The sequence below is a fragment of the Aegilops tauschii genome, chromosome 2, assembly GCF_002575655.3.
Source record: "Aegilops tauschii subsp. strangulata cultivar AL8/78 chromosome 2, Aet v6.0, whole genome shotgun sequence".
NCBI classification, from domain to species: domain Eukaryota; kingdom Viridiplantae; phylum Streptophyta; class Magnoliopsida; order Poales; family Poaceae; genus Aegilops; species Aegilops tauschii.
In genome coordinates this window covers 436,065,011-436,087,642 of record NC_053036.3, presented here as the reverse complement: position 1 = coordinate 436,087,642, position 22,632 = coordinate 436,065,011, and the positions used below count along the sequence as shown (strand labels likewise).

Here is a 22,632-nt window from a genome sequence, read left to right as displayed (position 1 = left end):
GAACCTCATCTATTGAAAAAAGAATGTGAGTCTTATTAGGAGGAAGCTAGAAAGTATGGCACAGAGCAAGACAATATTACAAATTGTGATGAATAACATTACTTACGAATAAATGGTCAAGGAAGGTGTTAAACTGGGTATTGTCTTTCTCATTCCTGTACTGGATCCATGTTGGGAGGATACATGCATGACACCTAACAGCAATGGCTGCCTCTGATACTAACTTGGCTAACTCTATAGCATCACGTGGCCTTTTTAAACCTGCCTCAAAATGGATCTCCATTCTTCCTCCTTTAGATTTTGTTAATCTGTCAAGCATTATCCCTGATGTCTGTTTCCGCCTGTGCCGTGGTGCTAGTTCAACAACGAACGTGGAAAGTGTTAGTGCACATCAAACTGTGAGAGTACATATAAAGGAGCATGCAACTGCAACTTGACTCGGTCAGGTACCATCTTGGTGTTGATGCCCATGTGGTTCATCTGATCTTGCCAAGTCCTGTTGTATCAGCAGTGCTTCGGAAGTAGTGTTAGGTGTGAAGGCAGCTTGGGAACTGGCTAGTTCCGGAGCAAACGAATGAGTAACTCGTTGAGACGCTGGTACAGTTGAAGTGGATGCTGCAGCTGGTGGAGCAGGTGATACTGTGTTTGTAGATTTAGCCGGTGGACTTGGACCTTCTACTGCACTATAAGTACCAGCAGAATCTCGAGGGCAGATCCTTTTCCGTTTCACCCGACGAGTAACACCATTCCCTACTATATTCTTTTCCTTGCTTTTTTTTGACTTTGCCATGTCAAGCCGTACCCACAACAAAAAAGAATAAAATCGCTCTTCAGAACTCATTGATGCATGATACAGACAAGCAATACTTTGTTGTAAGACAACCGTATGAGGATGGAATATGGAAGAAAAACAGGACGGCGTGACATATTCACAGCTATGATGTGTAAACTAAGCAGAAGGATTTTCAAGAAAATAGAAGTAATGCAAGCTAGATACCATATGAAAGATGCAACCAATATCACTCTGCCTAGTTAAAAGTGTCTTGTCATAAGTGGCATTTCGAAAAATTAGAAGCAGTACAACGTAGAAATCAATGCAAGATGCAACCACTATCAAGCTGCCATGTTAAAAGCATCCAATCATGAGTGACTGATGCGGGATACACAAGAACATTACTTTGATGTAAGAACATGGTATGATTGATAGATGCAGTGTATTCTACACACAGAAAGGCATGTCATATGCACATGTATAACGTATAAACTCAGCAGGTGCAATTTAATCAAAATAGAAGAAATACAGGCTAGACAACATATGCAACATGAGACCAATTATCACACTATCAACTTAGAGCAAGCACTTGCGATGGTGGAGTACGGGAGATGAACTCATCATGTAGACTTGGGACTTCAACTTCATTAGCAGTAGTAGTGGCAAATCTAGAGATTCTCTGTTTGCATCGGTCCAGAGGACCACCAACATCCCCTAACTTACTCTTTTCCTTCCTATTTTCTGATATTGCCTTATGAAGTCAAAACCAAAAGAAGATGAATAAAATTAGCTCTGCATAACTGGTTGATGCATGATACAGACGAACACTACTTTGATGTAAGGCAAGCGCATGATAGGAGGATGGAATATATACAAAAAAAGACATCATTGCATATTTAGACGTACGATAGGAGGATGAAATATGTATGAAAAACAGTAAGCAGAAGGCATTACAATAAAATTAGAAGAAATGAAAGCTAGGCACCATATGAACATGCAACCAATATCACTCTATCAGGTAAAAAGTGTGTCGTCGTAAGTGCCATTTCAAGAAATTAGAAGCAGTACAAGCTAGAAGACAATGCAAAATGCAACCTACATCACACTCCCAATTTAAATGTGTCTTATGGGTAAGTGATCGTTGTAGGTATAAGTTGTAAGCTACGCAGATGCAATTCAACAAAATCAGAAGCAATACAAACTAGACATCATACGGAACACGCAACCACATATAACAGTTCCAAGTTAGAGCAAGCACCTGTGATGGTGGAGTAGGGGAGATGTGCTCATCATCTACACGTATGTTCTAGAAACAGGAACAGGTGTCATATTCACATGCATTATGTGTAAAGTAATCAGATGCAATTCAACAAAGTTAGAAGCAATAGAAGCTAGACATCATACGCAACATGCAACCACATATAATAGTGCCAAGTTAGAGCACGCACCAGTGATGGTGGAGTAGGGGAGATGTGCTAATCATCTACACAACTACATTGACTGTCTAGCCTTGCGTTGTCTTGCGAATCTTGTTGGGAGGGTGGCGGAGTAGAATCTCTAGAGACCCTCTGTTTCAGTTGCTCGGAAGGACCACCATCATCCAATTCCTTACCAATTTCCTTCCGCTTTATTGATTTTGCATTGTGAGGTCAAACCGACAAGAAAAAGGAATAAAATTCACTCTTCAGAACTCATTCATGCATGATACTGACGAACACTACTCCGATGAAAGGCAAAGTCATGATACGAGGATGGAATATGTACGAAAAACTAGACGGCTTGACATATTCACACCTATGATGTGGTAACTAAGCAGAAGACACTTCAACAAATTAGAAGCACTGCAAGCTAGACACCATATGGAAGGTGCAATCAATAGTTAAAACTGTCTCGTCATAGGTGGTGTTCATCAAACTAGAAGCACTACATGCTAGAAATCATATTCAAGACACAAACCAATATCACACTTCCAACTTCAAGGTGTCCCATCATATGTGACTGATGCAGGATACACAAGAAGAGTAGTTTCATGTAAGAACATGGTGTGATAGACAGATATAGTATGTACCAAAAACAGGAAAGCGTGTCATATTCACACGTATCATGTGTAAGCTACGTAGATGCAGTTTACACTAATTAGGAGCAATACAAGCTAGACACCATATGCAACATGCAACCAGATATCACACTGCCAAGTTAGAGCAAGCACCTTGGATGGTGGAGTCGGGGAGTGGAGACTTGGAACTTGTAATGCACTAGCAGTACAAGGAGAATCCGTACAGATGCTCCGTCTACGTTGCTGTAGAGGACCGCCATCATCTCCTTCCTTACTCTTTTCCTTCCTCTTTTTTGATTTTGCCTTGTCAAGTCAAACCCACAAGAAAAAGGAATAAAATTTGCTCTTCAGAACTCATTGATGCATGATTGTGACGAACACTAGTAAGGCAGCCGCATGATAGGAGGATGGAATATGTATGAAAAACAGGATGACTTGACATATTGACATGTATGACGTATAAAGTGTAAACTAAGCACAAGGTGTTTGAACTAGTTAGAAGCAATGCAAGCTACAAACCATATGAAAGATGAAACCAATATCACTCTGCCAAATTAAAAGGGTGGCCTAACAATTGTATTTGACCAAATTAGAAGCAATACATAGAACCAGACTAGAAATAATATGCAATATGCAACGAATAAAGGTGTCTCATCGTAAGTGATTGATGCAGGATACAGAAGAGTGGTAGTTTCATGTTAGAACATGGTTAACACATAGATGTAGTGTGTACCAAAAATAGGAAGGCATGTCATATTCAAAGGTATAATGTGTAAACTAAGCAGATGCAATTTAGCCTCATTAGAAGCATTACAAGCTAGACATCGTATGCAACATGCAACTACATATAACACTGCGAAGTTAGAGCAAGCACATGCGATGGTGGTGTAGGGGAAGTGCGGTCTTCAAGTACAGAGCCACGTTCTATATCTTCATTTAGGCTTGCTGTCTCTTGAGAATCATGTGGAGAGGATGAAACTGCACTCTTTATAAGAGTAGCGCATCTCACACTAACCCACAGGCGTGACTGTCTCATCATAAGCGATAGATGCAGGATACACAAGAACAGTAGTTTGATGTAAGAACATGGTGTGATAGGCAGATGTAGTATGTACCAAAAACAGGAAGGCATGTCATATTCACATGTATAATGTGTAAGCTATGGAGATGCAATTTAACAAATTAGGAGCAATACAAGCTAGGCTCCATATGCAACATGCAACCAGATATCACACTGCCATGTTAGATCAAGCACCTGGGGTTGTGGAGTAGGGGAGATGAGATTTGGAACTTGCACTGCAGTAGGAGTAGCAGGAGAATCTGCAGAGATCATCTGTTCCGCTTGCTCTAGAGGACCACCATCATTCCGTGCCTTCGTCCTTTTAGATTTTGCCTTGTCAAGTAAACACACAAGAAAAAGGAATGAAATTCGCACTTCCTAATTCGTTGATGCATGATACGGACAAACACAACTTTTATGTATGGCAACCACATTGTAGGAGGATGGAATATGTACGAAAAACGCTAAGCAGAAGGAATTTCAACAAATTGGAAGCAATGCAATCTAGACACCATATGAAAGATCCAACCAAAATCACTCTACCAAGTTAGATGTGTCTCATTATAAGTGGCACTTCAACAAATTAGAGGCAATACATGTTTAAAATGATATGCAAGATGCAACCAATATTACACTGTCAACTGAAGGTGTCTCGTCAGAAGTGATTGATGAGGCATACACAAGAAAAGTAGTTTGATGTAAGAACATGGTTAATAGAAAGACGTAATATGTACCAAAAACAGGAAGGCATGTCATATTCACAGGTATGATGTGTTAACTAAGCAGATGTAATTTACCCTAATTAGAAGCATTACAAGGTAGACACCATATGCAACTAGAGAGTTACATTGACTATGTTCATTTAGCCTTGCTATTTCTTGAAAATCATGTGGGGAGGAGCTGCATGCACTCTTTAAACAAATAGCGCGTCTCACAGTAACCCACTGGGGTGACTGTCTGAGCATAAGTGATTGATGAGGGATACAAAAGAGCATTAGTTTGATGTATGAACTTGTTTAATAGACATATGTAGTATGTATCAAAAACAGGAAGGCATGTCATTATCAAAGGTATAATGTGTAAAGTAAGATGATGCAATTTAACCAAATTGGAAGCAATACAAGCTAGACACCATATGCAACATGCAACCACATTTGACAGCGCGAAGTTAAAGCAAGCACCTGGGATGGTTGTGTGTGGCAATTGAGATCATCAATTATAGAGCTCCGTTTATTGTCTCCATCTGCTGGCACTGCACCCTTTAGAGCGATGAAACGCTTAGTGTTTATTTTCGAATTACACTTGAGCGACTTTTGTCTTTTCTTTTTTGTATTCATCAACACTACACTGCATCAGAGTCTGGAATGCCCATGCATAAAAAACAATAGTGTGAGTATGGGTGAAGTGTGTGCACAAGTAGTACAGTGTAAAGGTAGCAGATAGCAGGTCGGTGAGAAATAAATGACGGGAGACATACGATAGCTCTACAACATGCATGGCACACGAAATTACTAGATTCTAGGATTTTGCAATATGAGCATAGGGATGGCTGGGAAATGCAGATGCTCCTCCAGCAAACCACACGGTGCGGTCCTATGAAAATAACAGTCGACTGCAAACAAATAGGTCAGTCCATTTTTTCTGCACCGTCCGATGTACAAGGAATAGGCAGATCACCTTCATCTACCTCCAGCCAGTCAGTGTTACGATCTTCCTTGAAACGCCAACGACCACCGGCCCAGTCCCCTGCCTCCGCCCTCCCCTCGACCTCACCACACCTCCGTGCTTGGCACCGCCCCCGGCCATATCTTCAAGCCCCGCTGACCTCCAGACCGGGCGCAAGCAGCTCCTGCGCCCCACACCCCTATGATAGACACCGATGCGACGCTTCCCCGGCGAACAGGCGGACTAGGTGCTCCACGCGCCTAAGCGGGTGCTGCTTCTTTTAATTGCGATTCGACTGACCCTGAATTGAAATCCAGGTGGGCTAATGACCTCTAGCAAAGGTGAAATAGTAAATGGCAGGAAACCTTGTGCATTTAGTATCACAAAGAAGATGCAGTACGAAGCGCTCAACTAGCTTCTTTCGTGGGATGAATACGGTGTGAGCAGAGACGTAAGATTTGCACGAATAAGGGAAGAGGAGTACCTCTTTCTGCTGGCAGTGCTGTGTCCTCCTTCTGTTTTTCCAACGATCTTCTAGTGGTTTGCTGGAAGTGAGAAGTTGTGGAGGACGGTGGAGCCTTGGACAAACCCATGGCCAAGTTGTTGAGTGTGGTGCGGTGTCCGTCTATCAGCGGTGGGGAACCAGTTCCGAGGCAGCAAATGACAGCGTAGCGGGAACAACTCCGGTGCCATGGATGGTTGCGACAGTGGAGCGGCAGCTGTGAGGCGTAGGACAGTGTGGTCGACGTGGTTCTGGTACGGCGCACGTCGGCATCAGCGTCGTGGAGGCAGCTCTGCCTCGGCTTCAGCTGCAAAGTCCTTGACGGTGTTGCAGTTGTGGTTGCGTTGGACGACGACATTAGGGTATCGGCTCCGGCGTGATGGAGGAGGGCGGCGGTGGATTGGGCACGATGGGGTGGAGGACAGAGGAGGCTGGGGTTTCTCGGCTGGTAGAGAGGGCGTTTTGGCACCCACAGAGTATGAATGGGGAAACGGAGGGAGGGGGAACTAAGGGTGAACAATGTTTCGGTTTGGGACGCGCTTGTTTGAAATTTGGGGAAAGCTACAAACTTTGCCCCCATCTAAAATTTCGGACATATCGTGGGTTGGGGTTAGGACAGTAATCTCAGGTGTCGCAAATGGTGGGCAGGATAGATTTCGGCCGAGCGCATGGGTGTTTAGGTGCCCACGGCGTATGAATACGTCTCGGAGGCGGTTGAGACTGGCGTCTTGGTGAAGTTACAAACCTACCCCGGTTTAGACCTTTGGACATCGAGCCGATAGGCTACACTGGCGAGAGTCAGGACAGTAATTTTCTACCACCAAACATTAGTCTCGCGCGGTTTCGGGTGACCAGAGGCTTATTTGGCGCTTCGTTCAATATTTGGGAGTAGAAGCATTAAAGTTTTCGGTTCTCTTGAATTGAACTTCCATCATTTGTCAAACTTCACAAATCTTTACTCTTGAAAATCCTAAAACTACGATTATTTTGGAATGGAGGGGGTACATTTGAATATACATTGTACACGAGTATATATTAAAAAATATGCAACTTACCTCAGTTCATGCATGGTTCTAGATATAATCTCCTTGGTTGCAAAAAAATAGTTAGACATGCATATGAATATATAGCATGTTCAAACGCACAACAAAGATTGATGCCCCCTTTTAGATCTGATTTACAAATTCCATTATCTCAGGTTCAAATAGATGAATGCACTTCCTATGAATTCGAATCTTCGAAACCCCCTTTATGTTGAATTCAACATGTATTCTATTTCGTAGATGGCAATTTGGAATGTATCCATGTAAGTGACAAATGTATAAAGTGCTTCACACTAACAACATGGAGTGCACTAATTAATGTTTATATATGAATTGCAAAAGCAATGCATTGCCTGTATTTCAAACCGCTCTCATTCTATGGGTCGATAATATGAAGTAAACACATGCACATGCTAGAATTCAATAGAGTATGGGTGTCTGATAGACAGATTTTCGTTCATACGCAAATTGCAAAATTCATGATCTCATCCAAAAATAATAATGCCATTTATATTTAATTTAATGCGTAGAACCGCCTTTTACACATAGATGCACTATGCCTCGGCTCGTTCTCACAAACGCACTATATCTCTCTCTATCTAACGCATAAGTGCACACACTTTATATACATCGGCATTTCTCGTTCACACATGCTCACCATCTCTCCCGGGGTGTCGGGGTGTCTCACGCACACACACACACACACTCTCTATATCTCTCTCTCTCTTTCTGACTACTATGTACCACTCTTTTCACTAATGTCAGTTGGAAAACCTTATTTCTCTCACATGCATATATACACACGCACGGTCTCTACTAGCCCTCTATACGCACATATATGTGCCTACGTGTCTCCCACACGCACATTATCTTTAGACCTCTCTCGCACACATTGCCCCCCCCCCCACAGACACACCTCTCTCTTAGTAATTGGCAGATATGATTCCATTAGATCATTCGGTAGGATATCTCTGACTGTTATGCTGGATGGAAATACGAGGCAAAGTTTTACCCAAGTTTGGACCCTTGCAGTTGAGGAAAAAGCCTACTCCTGGTACTGTATATTAGTGATAGGGGTGTGTACAGAGTACACGTGAATACCAGGCATTGTGCATGTGTATACTATCAACGAACTAGCCCCCAGGCTTCTATAACATACTCGGGGCCTAGGGTTACAAATCATATATAGTCGGCTTATCACCAGTGGGGACAGAGTCCTCCACGACTCTGGTAGCTTCGCGTTGTTACGCCGAGTCCTCCACATGGGTCTTTGTATAATGTGTCTCGGTCCAACCTATGTGGCATAGGATGGAACCGACCCATGAGTCCTCATGTTGACCCACCACAACTAGAAATGATGTGCCCACCCAAACTAGAAATGATGTGCCCACCACACCACACACGCAATCGGCCACTAAGAAAATAAGCATATACAATAGTACAATGTTATATATGAAAATTAATTGCATGGTGCATCCAAAAATATTTGTTCTGCATTGTGAATGTTTATATTTTCTCCTAAAATATTAGTCACGGGAAAGAGAAACGAAGGGCATATCTCTCCTTGTCTCCACTGGACACCCCCTCTTTCTACACCACTTTCATGTTCGCACACAAACTATCTCTCGTCCCTCTTAAATTATGCATGCCCATGACACATTCACACGTGACGGTCACTGTATTTCAAGCGAAAGCACTATACCGTCACTGGACATCAGAATATGCTCATTACGGTCACCGTATACATTCTCGTAGTGATCATACGATATCTAGCTCACGATATGTATCCGTATTTTGTTGATGACACTGACGGACATTGTATTTGATGCGTGCTCCGTATTTTGTTGACGGCACTTACGGTCATTGTATTTGAAGCGAAAGCACGATATGGTCACTGGACTTCAGAATAAGCTCATCATGGCCACCACATACATTTTGTGGTGCTAACCAACCTATGGTTGGATGGTTAGGAGGACAGTGGTTTCTCGAGCCCACCAGGGTTAAAGTCCTGGTGCTCGCATTTATCTTGGGTTAATTTTTGTATTTTCCGGCGATGTGCGTTCAGTGGGAGGAGACGTTCCACTCGACTACGAGGCACCTATGGTGACTTCGTAAAATCTCAAGATCATATGTTGGCTCACTCTCTTGAAGGTGCTCATAGGGGTAGGGTATGCGTGTGTGTGCTTATAGCGGTGAGTGCTTGCGTGTATATATGAGCGCTTGCGTCTGTACCGTGTTAAAAAATACATGTTGTGATTATACGGTCACTGGCTCACCCGTACAACTCCGTATTTTGTTGATGACACAATCAATTGACCAGTCAAACATTCCACATGGCGCAACTAGTGTTGCACCATCAGGGCGCGTAACAGTGGGGCCCACCTGTCAGCGCGTATATGAAAGAAAGAAATGGTAGTTTGAGTCTGTACCGTGCTAATAAAATACATTTTAGGGTGATCATACGGTCACTGGCTCACCATACAGATCCGTAATCTGTTGATGACATGATCAATTGACCAGTCAAACGGTCCACATTCAGCAACACACATTACCATAGGGCCCACCCGTCAGCGCGTATATGAAGGAAAAAAGGGTAATAAATTAGTGGTCGGTGGGGATTCGAAGTCGTGAGACCTCTAGTTGGCAGTCGCTGGCGGTGGGGGGCGCGGTGATTGGGCGGTGGCGTGGGGATCGCCAGAGAAAAAGCGCGGCGCCACTACAAGAAATATGTCAACTTGTGACCTTGACTATTGGTCACTGAAAGGTCATTGTTTTTCATTTGCGACCTTTTTGTGACCAAAAACAGAAGGTCAAAAGCTGGCAGTCGTAAACTGAAATTAACGACCTTCTCTATGAGAAGGTCGTAGACGTTTACGACCAAAATATGCCTACTGTTTTGTTTTGGTCACTAGCAGCCTCCCCAGGCCACGTAGGCATCCGACGTGGGCAATCTGATGTGGCACAAGAATCAGCCCGGTCCAATTCGATTTTCTACATGGGCCTAGCCCAACAATTCGGCCTTTTTAATGTATTTTTTTCCTGTGCTTTTATTAGCTACATGGGTCTGACCCAACAATTCAGCCCTATTGATTTCTTTGCGTGGCCCTTTTAACAGCAGATTTTCTTTTTGATCATGTATTTTTCTGGGCCATTTCTTTGCTGGGCCTCTCATGTTTTTCCCTCAAAAATAATTGTCCAATATAACTTGGGCCTAGCCCAGTTCCGAAAAAATTAATCCAATCCAAAAAAATTACTATGCCATAGACATTACAACTCATCACACCACAAGCTATCTTGGGCCTAGCCCAGTTCTGATACATTTTCAAAGCAACGTGCAATGTTATTATATTACAACCATTCATTCCAGCAATACATATCTTTACATCTCGGGAACAGTAAGTGCCAAACAAAACTATTCTATGACAAAGAAAATTAAAACAGAAATACCCTATACTAGACTTGGATGCGGAGCTCCCTGGGGGCTGGGCGTCACCTGCAAAATGTCAGCAGAATGGCTAGCAGAACAATAGCAGCAAAATGTCAGCAGCAAGCACTAAGGCCGGACCGTTGAGATGGTGATTCCTGTGGCTTTCTCCTCCACATGTCAGCAGCAAACTAAAGAAACTTAAGAAATAGTACATTTACTTTATCATCAGGTTTGAAACATTTCAAACTTAAGAAATGAGAACAGACAACAAATCATCAGGTTTGCAAGCTAAAGCAGTACATAAAGCAACTTCTGTGAGGCACTGAAGTTCTAGAATACCAAGATATAGTACATTTACTTTATTTATTTATTTGCTACTGAAAAAACAACAGCAATGTGAGCAGGATTGATGAATATGACATGAAACACCAGCAATGTGAAACTGGACATACAGGAAGAACACAAAACAGAGTAAAATTGTTTCAGAAAGGGCAAATCTGCACCTTAGCCACATCAGGGTCAGTATATTTCCTTGGAAATATCATCATAACCCTGCAAAGAACAATGTGCATCAGACAAGTAACCACTTTATCCTACAACATCATCAGGATTAAAACAACATATTGATACTCAGTGCGGGATGAGACTATACACAATACCACTACGACAGAATAGGCCGCCGCACGCCGTGGTGCACCATCTTACACGATCCGGCCTCAAGAAACCAGTAGCGCTGCTAGCTCCCTTGGCCCAGCTCCTTGCTGTGGAGGATGGTCGAGACTCAGATGCGGAGCTCCCTGCACATGACATATTGTATCAATGCTTGCAGCAACAACAACAACAACTCACATACCATAGAATTTGTGTAATAGTGTATCAGCACCCCAAAGGAGGCATTACAAAATTCTCAAAGAATGTTGCCAAAGGGATTAACCTCACAGCAACCTGAGTAAACTACCACTTTTACCACTGTAGTGGCACCACCATCCATTCAACCAACAGGATATAACAAATACCAAGTCAGGCAAGACACGCAGATAACTATGTTTGTGCAAATCAGATCTTCTGCATAGAACAATACATCCTATTCAAAAACACATTTAGCAGTGTTATACATAGCAAAACTTTAGTATTTCGTGGTACAATGAAAGAGCAGTTCAGTTGAAGAATTTTGATTGCCATTCTCAATTTTACTACTTAAAGACATAATGTAACAAATACTGGATACTTCACAGCAAGCAAATAGTGCAATAAATTCACTGGTCTATGGATATGATCACAGATTCACATGAGGTGTGCGTGGAATATAGTGCAAATAACAACGGAAATTTAAAGAAGCTCGCTTCTTAACAAAGGCCTACCAATCACTTCAACCTAACCTAAAAATAACAGTACATAGACTGTTCCATTACATAGTACTGCTATGTAATTGATACACAAAAGAAGATACATCTCCCATGTTCAGCAATCAGGATCAACCATGAAGCTTTCACTACTCCTACATCAGTAAGCTTTTACTACTCCTGTTGCTAGTGTTCTAAACCAACAGACCAATGCTATAGGAGTAGAAAAGAGAACTAGGGGTAGGAGAGGGAGCCGCTCACCGGAGAGCTTGTGGTCGCCGCCATACACACCCGCCATCACGCCGGTCGCCTCAAGAAGCACGGCTGTGCCGGAGACGCCACCAAACGTGCGCAAGAGCAGAGCACCTGCTGCATCCAAAACCAAATCGAACAAGAACAAAAAATTAGGAATGGTTGTAACCATGCTTTTCAAGGCACACAATACAAAAAATCACAAAGAATGAGACGACGCCTTTCCTGATCTGCTTCCTGTACTTGGATCCAATGTTGGCCGTGTTCCGTGTTGAGGAGCTCAATTCAATGTGTAGCCACAGTATCCACAGCTGCCAGTAAGAAACAAACAACACACATCATCAAACTGGACATAGATGCTTTATATACAAACCTGAAGCTACTGTCCTACTTTTTGAACAGGAACGTCGCGTGGTATATAAATGACAGTTCGGTGCTCTCCGTACGCCTTTACAAGTTCAAATCATATCCTAGAATATTTATTTATGTGTAACTTCACTGGTCGATGCAAGATATTCTACTCTTCACGCAACAATTTTCTCCTGCTATACGAATGTGATCTACGGCAAGTTAGCAGGTACGTTCTATAATCCACCAAACGCAGCCTCAACTGCTGGTTCGGTTATGTTCTATAATCCACCAAATACCAAGCACAGCAGCAACATTACGTGGCATTGCGTGTCTCGAGTCAATGCAAAGTAGAACAGCAGCAGCTAGTGCAGGGTGGCGCTTTTAAGAGCCAATCACGGTGGAATCTTACATAAACGAGAGAAGGGCGTGTTGCTCAAGTAAGTTTTCACGCATGTCAGGTTGCGTTGTCGACCGATCGCTGGGAATATTCTTCACACAGACACCCCCAATGCATGTGCATCTCCAGCATGTGCACTGCACACTAGCATAGCAGCCGGCAGCACCGCTCCTTTTCGATGAATGAAAATAAAATACTGTCGACAGCAGAATTGCATAAACATACCCTGATCCACACTACTATACAGCTATATTGTCACTAGTAGTAGTAGTATCTTGAGCTTGCGTTGTACGGACATGTTCTATTTTAACATGTACGCTGAATCCTATTCCATATACTGTATGGTACTGCTGCTATCCATCCGGTACCAACGGTGGGCTGGTTAGTGGAGCAGTTAGGCTCTGAGAATACTTTACTCCACATCCTAACAGGCATCTACATCTATAGATGTGGACTGATCATCTATACATTCGTCCCTGCATCCTAACACAGGGGCATACGTTAGCCTGATTCGAGCAATCCAAACTTCACCAGATAATTTCCCTGCCAAGAAACCTGAACATAGCCTGCCTGAAAAAATGCAGCGCAAGCTGAATCCTAACGAACATGCGCACAAACAGCACGCCAAGCAGCACACATCAACGATTTACTGGGCACATCGCCCAGCAAAATCAAACCAGACCAATCAGCGGGTACAGGATCGGGAGGGGGAGGGCGGCGGGGCCGGCGACGCGCCTGTGAGGTCTTGATGAAGAACTGCATCTTCCTGCTGCTCGTGCGTGCGGGAGGGAGTCAAGATGGTCGCGTGAGAACAACGGAGCAAGAGAGGAAGCAGACAAAAACAACTGGTGGGTGTCTGCGGCTCGGATCCGGAAGCCGGATGTGACGCCCCCGATTTGACCGTACACTAATCATGCACGCAAATGTGTACGATCAAGAACAGGGACTCGCGGGAAGATATCACAACACAACTCTAAAACATAAATAAGTCATACAAGCATCATAATACAAGCCAGGGGCCTCGAGGGCTCAAATACAAGTGCTCGATCATAGACGAGTCAACGGAAGCAACAATATCTGAGTACAGACATAAGTTAAACAAGTTTGCCTTAAGAAGGCTAGCACAAAAGTAGCAATGATCGAAAAGGCAAGGCCTCCTGCCTGGGACCTCCTAACTACTCCTCGAAGCCGAACTCCATGTAGAATAATCCTCGGGATCTCTAGCTCCTGGACTCCAGCATCTGGTTGCGACAATCCGGTATAGAAAGGGGAAAAGAGGGAGAAAAGCAACCGTGAGTACTCATCCAAACTACTCGCAAGCAAGGAGCTACACTACATATGCATGAGTATATGTGTAAAGGGTCATATCGGTGGACTGAACTGAAGAATGTCGGAATAAGAGGGGGATAGCTAATCCTGTCGAAGACTACGCTTCTGGCAGCCTCCATCTTGCAGCATGTAGAAGAGAGTAGATTGAAGTCCTCCAAGTAGCATCGTATAGCATAATCCTACCCGGCGATCCCCTCCTCGTCGCCCTGTTAGAGAGCGATCACCGGGTTATATCTGGCACTTGGAAGGGTGTGTTTTATTAAGTATCCAGTTCTAGTTGTCATTTTACCGAGGTACAACTCCGGGTCGTCCTTTTACCGAGGGACACGGCTATTCGAATAGATAAACTTCCCTGCAGGGGTGCACCACATAACCCAACACGCTCGATCCCATTTGGCCGGACACACTTTTCTGGGTCATGCCTGGCCTCGTAAGATCAACACGTCGCAGCCCCACCTAGGCTCAACAGAGAGGTCAGCACGCCGGTCTAAATCCTATGCGTGCAGGGGTCTGGGCCCATCGCCCATTGCACACCTGCACGTTGCGAGGGCGGCCGGAAGCAGACCTAGCCTAGAAGGCATTCCAGTCCAATCCGGCGCGCGCCGCTCCATCGCTGACGTCAAGAAGAGCTTCGGCTGATACCACGACGTCGAGTGCCCATAACTGTTCCCGCGTAGCTGGTTAGTGCGTATAGACCAAATGGCCAGAGTCAGATCAAATACCAAGATCTCGTTAAGCGTGTTAAGTAACCGCGAACGCCGACCAGGGCCAAGCCCACCTCTCTCCTAGGTGGTCTCAACCTGCCCTGTCGCTCCGCCATAAAGTAACAGTCGGGGGCCGTCAGGAACCCAGGCCCACCTCTACCGGGATGGAGCCACCTGTCCTTTCAGCCCCCTCATCAGTAGCACTTGCGGGTACTCAACGAGCCGACCCGACTTTAGTCACCACATGTGTCATGTATATAGTATATAAGTATATACCCGTGATCACCGCCCAGGTGATCACGGCCCGATAGTATAGCACAGCAGACAGACAAGAATGTAGGGCCACTGATGGAAAACTAGCATCCTATACTAAGCAGTAGGATAGCAGGTAAGGGAAACAACTGTAGCAACAATGACGGGCTATGCAACAGAATAGGATTAACCGAAAGCAGTAACATGCTACACTACTCTAATGCAAGCAGTAGAGAGTAGAGTAGGCGATATCTGGTGATCAAGGGGGGCTTGCCTGGTTGCTCTGGCATGAAGGAGGGATCGTCAACACCGTAGTCGAACTGGGGGTCGCCGGCAGTCTCGGGGTCTATCAGAAAGAAGTAACGGAGGGGGAACACAATAAATAACAGAGCAATCAAAGCATCACAAAGCGTAGCATGGCAATACGCGGTGCTAGAGGTGAGCTAACGCAGTAGTAGCTGATACCCGCGAAGTGGGGAAACATCCGGGAAAGTATTCCCGGTGTTTCACGTTTTCGGACAGAGGAACCGGAGGTGAAATGTTGCAGGTTCACTATGCTAGGGACGCGTGGCGGATGAACGGACTGCGTATTCGGAATCGTCATATTTTTCTGAGCAAATTTCATGTACAAATTATTTTCATCCGAGTTATGGATTATTTTATATTAATTTTTGAAGTTTTAATCATTTTTGAAATTTCTGGTTTTAATTTAATTCGAAAATGAAACAGTAAATACTTTGTCACATAGTGTACTCTAGCCTATGAGTATGACAATGGGCCAGTGGGGGTTGGGCTGACCCAGTCAAAGGTTGAATGGTCAAATGTTGAATAGTGAACATAGGTCCCACATGTCATTGGCCATCGTTAGTTTGACTTTAACTAAATCAGATTACTAATAGCGGGAGGCATTGTCATTGGTTAGTAGTTAAACTAACTAGTACTAGTAATTAGATCCTAAGCTAATTTGCACGGCCGGCCAGCTTGGCTGTGCATACACGCACATAGCACATGATTTGCCATGGCCACGGCCATTAGTAGAGGCGGGTAGCGGCTGTAGTAGGAACTAGCAAGCAGCAGCGAATGGCAAGCGACAGTAGCAGCGAACAGCACGAAAGCATAACAGCAAGCAAGATCAGCAGTAGCAGGGCAAAGCAGCGTCAGGTTGTGGGAGCAGCAAAGCAAGCAGCAGCAGTACGCGAGCAGCAACAGCAGTAGAAGCAGCGGCGCTAAGCAGTAGGCGACAGCAGGCGGGCAAACACGTCGCGAGGGGGGAGCAGTAGGGCACAGCGGGGGCGAGCAGCGGCAGGCAGTGGCGCGAGGCCATGCTCGGACAGGCGCTCGCGGGTGCGCGGCCAGGGCGCGGCCGGATGGAGCTGCAGCCATGGCGACCACAGGCAAGTATGGGAGCGGCGGCAAACGACCCAGATCGAAAGGGGAAAGCGAGGGAATCGGTAGAGGGGCTCACCCCAGTGCTCGTGGACGAGGTTGGGAGGTCGGGAGAGCTCGAGAGGCAAGAAATCTGACGACGAACGGCGGCGGCCGTGGCGGGGAAGACGGCTCGATCCACACGTACGGTGCGGCTCCGGTTGAATGGATGCATGGGGATGACGGAGTCGACGACGAGGAAGTCCCTGGACGACCTCCCGGTCGCCGGGGAGGCCAGTGGCCGCGGGGACGGCGACGGCGCGTCGACGACAGCTCGAACACGAGGTTCAGAGGAGAAGCGCGAGTGCGAGAGGGGAATTTCTGGGCTAGGGTTCGATCTAGGGGGCTCGGGGTCGATCTTATCCAGCCAGAGGAGCCGCGGGATGGCCGACAGCGCGACATCCACAGCATGGACGGCGTGCGAGCACTGCCAGCGCCATGGCCTCCCTGTTCTGTTCAAGTGGTAGGAGAAAAGCCCACTGGTGAGATGGGCCTTCTGTAGTACTAGGCTTTTAGGTGAGCAGTGTTAGGCTTTAAATTTACTTCTCTTTTATTTATTTTATTTTTCTGTTTAGTTTTTCTACACTGCTTTGCAACAAGTAGAGCCATCAATGCATTTTGTAAAAGAACTTGACAGATCAAATACTAGGCATTATTTAGAATTGCCACAAAAAGGTTTGGTGAGCATTTGAATTCATTTGGATTTTGCATAAATGGAAAATGGATTAATGGGGCTGTTCTGGTCACTGTTTTAATTGTTTTAGGGCAATTAAATACTTTATTAAATGTTGAATACTGTTTGTTAAATAGTTAGTGAATATTTGTAACCTTTTGAACATTTTATTTTTTTGTTTGAAAACTTTTGTTGGTTGTTTCTATTTTAAAATTTCAAATTTGTACTGGGTTTCAAACTGACACGAGTTTATCAACAGTAACCGAGGTGACGTGGCATCATTAGCGGAGGTTCACTGTAGCTTAACTATCCGGGCGTCACAATTCTCCTCCACTACAAGAAATCTCGTCCCGAGATTTTAAGAGGTGGAGTAAGGGGGGAGTTCTGGTTACGAAATCCTAATGGATCTTCTCGGCCTTGGTTGCTCTTCTCGAAGAGGTCGATCCATTACGTTGATGTCTTCATTTCTCTGCCTCAGGTCATCATGATGAAGTCAGTATCCTTTCTTCGAGAACTCCATCGTACTTGCGAAAGAATAATAAAAGGTGGGTTTTCCAGGAGAACAGACCTTTGTAAGGTTGTCTATCTGGTAGATAACATCGGGGAAGGTGGAGGAAAGTAATTCTCGAATTGAAACTTAATAATATATCGAGAGCAAAGTATGAAGGTAGTATGAAAAGTTTCGAGCGGGCATGCAATCGTTCATTGCCTGAAACAAGGGGAATGAAAGGGGTTTAGAGCAATGGGAATAAGTATTGCGTCTGATACCAAAATAGATCGCCTCTCAGAAGGCGGCTCGAGATTTTCATATGAAGCCAAGCGTGAGAAATAACCTTAGAATCAAGGGTGTACAGGAGAGTCAGGTTTCGATCCTGTGGAACTATGGATTATGGGCCCACCATGTGGTTTAAAGTGGAAAGGGGGCTGACATCTTGCACGGTCACGATAGCAAGGCATGTCAGAGGGTAGCCTGTCAGTTATGTTGGCAACAACGTTGGTACCAAGGGCGAGGGACAAAGATAACCATTTTCCTGCTCGTTGAACGAGGCGGACCAATAGGCAAAGTTCTCATCCATCGGTGGTTACCGGAATGTCACCAACAATAGTAACAGGGTCTTACTGACAGAGTTGTACACCGAGGTGTTTGCACAAGCAGGGAATTAATACTGCTTAGATCATAATGATCACCATAAACGTTAAACCAACCAATGGAAAGGAAAATATGATTATCAGATTAAACAGAACAATGGAAAGGAAAATGTGTTTAAACACATACTTCAGGGGTATATCCTTCCCAAGGACAAGCAGAGCATGATTCCATGACAGGATAGAAAGTAGAAAACCATTTAGGTAAGGGGAGAGGAATTTCATGACAAAACCCATACAACGGTGTTTGGATAATTGAGCAAGAAAACATTTAGCATTGGGCTTCAAATGTTCTTATTGAAGATCGGAGTACCACAGACATGCTTCAGGATAGCATTGTCATGGTCTTCAAGCAAAAATCGGACTTTGGATACACAAAGGATCCATCCGGATAACTTATTAAACCAGGCATTCAATTTCCTCATGGAAAAATGATTAACCCTGTTAAAAAGGAAACTATAACAATAGGCCTCTAGGCATGATATCACCCTACTGGGTTATATAAAGACCAATGGTATGACTCTTGGAAAAATGCTCCAACCATCATATCTGACCGAGATTCAGATCTGATTGGTGTCAGGATACCTCAGACTCAGGATGCCTGAGAAGAAAAGGTGCAAAACAAATTGACGAGACGACATTGTAAGATTCTCGGGAAAATTACTACGAAAGCGGGTTCCGAAACAAAAGCTTATCATTAAACCAATGAAGGGAAAAAGGTGGTAGCTGATGAACTCAGCGACAATTCATCGAGACTTCCAAAAGATGGGTTTCCACAATTATGTGAACAAGGAGATAACATTTGTCAGTGCAAATGATATAATGATGTATGCTCAAGGAAAACATACACAATTAAACATTGGTTGAAAGGTGCACCCGAAATATGGGCTGGGTTGCACGACCAACGTCGGAATGGTGATTCAATAATCAATAGTCTAAGAATGAATGTCCGACCATTAACTTCAAAGGAATAGGCTTGCTAGAAGGGCAGAATCCAAACAGCACCGCTCACTTGTTGGTACCCCGGTTGGAATCAACACGAGGACCCCAGAAAGAATGGTGATGGTGAGAAGTATCACCATACCAAGAATTCTTAAGAGGTGGTGAAATTCCCACAACATAGATGACATAAGAGATGTTAATGTTCCAAGGTAAAGAAGAACAATTGCTGGATAGCAAGGAACTCAAGGTATAACACAAAACACGAACAAGTTTGTGTTAAACGGAAGGCAATAAAGTGGTCAAAGATAACACAAATCATCGGGGCAAGGATGGTATTTCTCATCATGAACTCAATTGATATCTTGGAAGAGCTCAAAAGGTTGATGATGATCACGGCACATTTGTCGAGAGATTTCATGAAGATGTAATCAATCAGCGACGACATCAAGTCAAAGGAATGATGAAGCGGTAGGTTATTGGAACCATGGGTAGGACACAAACTCGAAATCAAGCTTGTTGTTCAAGGACAAATGGTATGACGAGGAAGATCGACGTAAGATTAGCTCACCGTCGAAATTTTTGCTCCGGGAAGAAGGACCAGGTAGCACAGTTAAAATCGACACGACAAGGATATAGCCAAGTAGGCTAGGAATGACGTGATCGAGTTCAAACTCGTAAGTAATGAAGGTCACCAAGAGTTGTTTACTCGCGGTGTGGACTCGAGTCAGTTATCGGTGTCTTTGAGTGTTTAATAGCTCAGAGCCCGTGAAATATTGGATTCAGTGAGAATGTAGCACTTGATGAAGAACTCATAAGAAGTTATGCAGTTCCATGATAATCTCGAGATACCGGGGGGGTAATACTCGACGACAGATCAGAGTAGAGGTTGGACTAGGGTATTGCTCTGCAGAAGACAAGTGCTCAAACTAGCACGAGAAATGGAATCAAGGAGAAACATGGTCGGAACCACGATTGCAAAAGGCCAGATCCCAGATATAAGATGAACTTATACCAAGGGAATAATTAATTTAAGAGAAGCTTTTAATGATAAGATCTACCTCGTGTCCGTGGGCATGAACACAAATGTTCAAGGTCGACTCCCACTCCTGCAATGCATAACCTTTCATTTACTTCTCGTTTACGAAGAAGTTGTAGTGCTGAAATTTTATCTGGCGAAGCACCAGAAGAGTATGACTCGTGAAAACTTTCGGGTTCACACGGATTAGAGAAGGCTTCAACCCATAGGGGCATCTTGGGAACATATACCGCAAACTTCAGGAGTAAATAACACAAGCTCGAAAGGATAGCATTGTTGACAAAGCATAGGATACAATTTACCAAAGGCATTATGTATCCGAGAAAAGACTCACAAAGTTATTGAATATGAAGGACATCGTCGGATAAAATCCAACAAGGTTCTGATGGTCCATAAGGGATCTGGTGTGAGCATCGGTACTCAACCAGAAGAAAAAGCATGTAAGGAGATCGGATGATAGAAACAACTGACTACTTCAGAGCTCATTTGCAAAAGAATTATGAATTCCAAGACAAGGGATCAGAAGCAATGCTCTGATTAGGGATGGATAAGCTGAATAGCCTTAGGGGTACAAACGACGACGATTTGATTGGTCGAGATCCAGCTCATGTTAAAAATGATGTCTGAGCCGGAAGGATGAATTCTAGGATCTGATTGAGGATTGCGAGCATTCGCAACATATTGAATCAATGGACTCAAAAAGATAATGACAAAGGGTGCCAATAAGATTTCGAGACTTATGGGATTAATCATTATGCAAGTAAGCAAGAATTTCAAGAGCAAAAAGGCTCCTGAGGATTTTCGGAAGATCGAATGGTATTTTGAACACTTTTGTGAAATACTTGAATCAACTGGGGATGAGCGGATACTCGGTAAGTGCGAGAATTATCCATAGGGGTATTCAGGTGACAAAGAACAGCAAGGCAGTAAGCTCAAGAATTCTCGAAACAACAGAGATAATTTCGGGGTATCTTGTAATAACAAGATCAACTGGGAAACATTGTATGAATGGTGAGTATACGCGGTTATCCATAGGAGTTTATCGATGAAAGGGAATTGGAAAAGAGATGAACACAAGTTCTCGGGTTATCAGCGGAGAGTATCTTCAGGGTCTTCACGTGCAGCAGACGGTCATCAGTAATAAGGGGCTCTCCGGGTGAAAGTGATAACGAGATCCTAATGTTAGATTTAGCAAAATTCACTTAACCCGAATAGAAGAGAGATTAGAGTCCCAGAGTATAGACAAGGAGTAAAAGATCCTAATACCACCCAATGGCGACGTGGGCCCGTAAGACACACAGCCATGTTAGTAACAGTTTTGTAATGACTAGACTCAACTTCGGCGAAGGAGTTGGAAAGGGGACTCCTACAGGTAGTCGGCTCTGATACCAACTTGTGACGCCCCAGATTTGACCGTACACTAATCATGCACGCGAATGTGTAAGATCAAGATCAGGGACTCACGGGAAGATATCACAACACAACTCTAAAACATAAATATGTCATACAAGCATCATAATACAAGCCAGGGGCCTCGAGGGCTCGAATACAAGTGCTCGATCATAGACAAGTCAACGGAAGCAACAATATCTGAGTACAGACATAAGTTAAACAAGTTTGCCTTAAGAAGGCTAGCATAAAAGTAGCAACGATCGAAAAGGCAAGGCCTCCTGCCTGGGACCTCCTAACTACTCCTCGAAGCCGAACTCCATGTAGAATCATCCTCGGGATCTCTAGCTCCTGGACTCCAGCATCTAGTTGCGACAATCCGGTATAGAAAGGGGAAAAGAGGGAGAAAAGCAACCGTGAGTACTCATCCAAAGTACTCGCAAGCAAGGAGCTACACTACATATGCATGGTATATGTGTAAAGGGTCATATCGGTGGACTGAACTGTAGAATGCCAGAATAAGAGGGGGATAGCTAATCCTGTCGAAGACTACACTTCTGGCAGCCTCCATCTTGCAGCATGTACAAGAGAGTAGAGTGAAGTCCTCCAAGTAGCATCGTATAGCATAATCCTACCCGGCGACCCCCTCCTCGTCGCCCTGTTAGAGAGTGATCACCAGGTTATATCTGGCACTTGGAAGGGTGTGTTTTATTCAGTATCCAGTTCTAGTTGTCATAAGGTCAAGGTACAACTCCGGGTCGTCCTTTTACCGAGGGACACGGCTATTTTAATAGATAAACTTCCCTACAGGGGTGCACCACATAACCCAACACGCTCGATCCCATTTGGCCGGACACACTTTTCTGGG

General features: G+C 44.3%; 1 long non-coding RNA gene across 1 annotated transcript; it reads right to left on the bottom strand.

The window, feature by feature from the left end:
* Window positions 1-10,120: 10,120 nt before the first annotated feature.
* Window positions 10,121-13,205, bottom strand: LOC120974600 (uncharacterized). The gene is made up of 3 exons (XR_012203854.1): window positions 12,130-13,205; window positions 11,185-11,322; window positions 10,121-11,077 (listed from the first exon to the last, which is right to left on the bottom strand). It is a non-coding gene; the product is annotated as an uncharacterized lncRNA (long non-coding RNA).
* Between the last annotated feature and the right edge of the window lie 9,427 nt (window positions 13,206-22,632).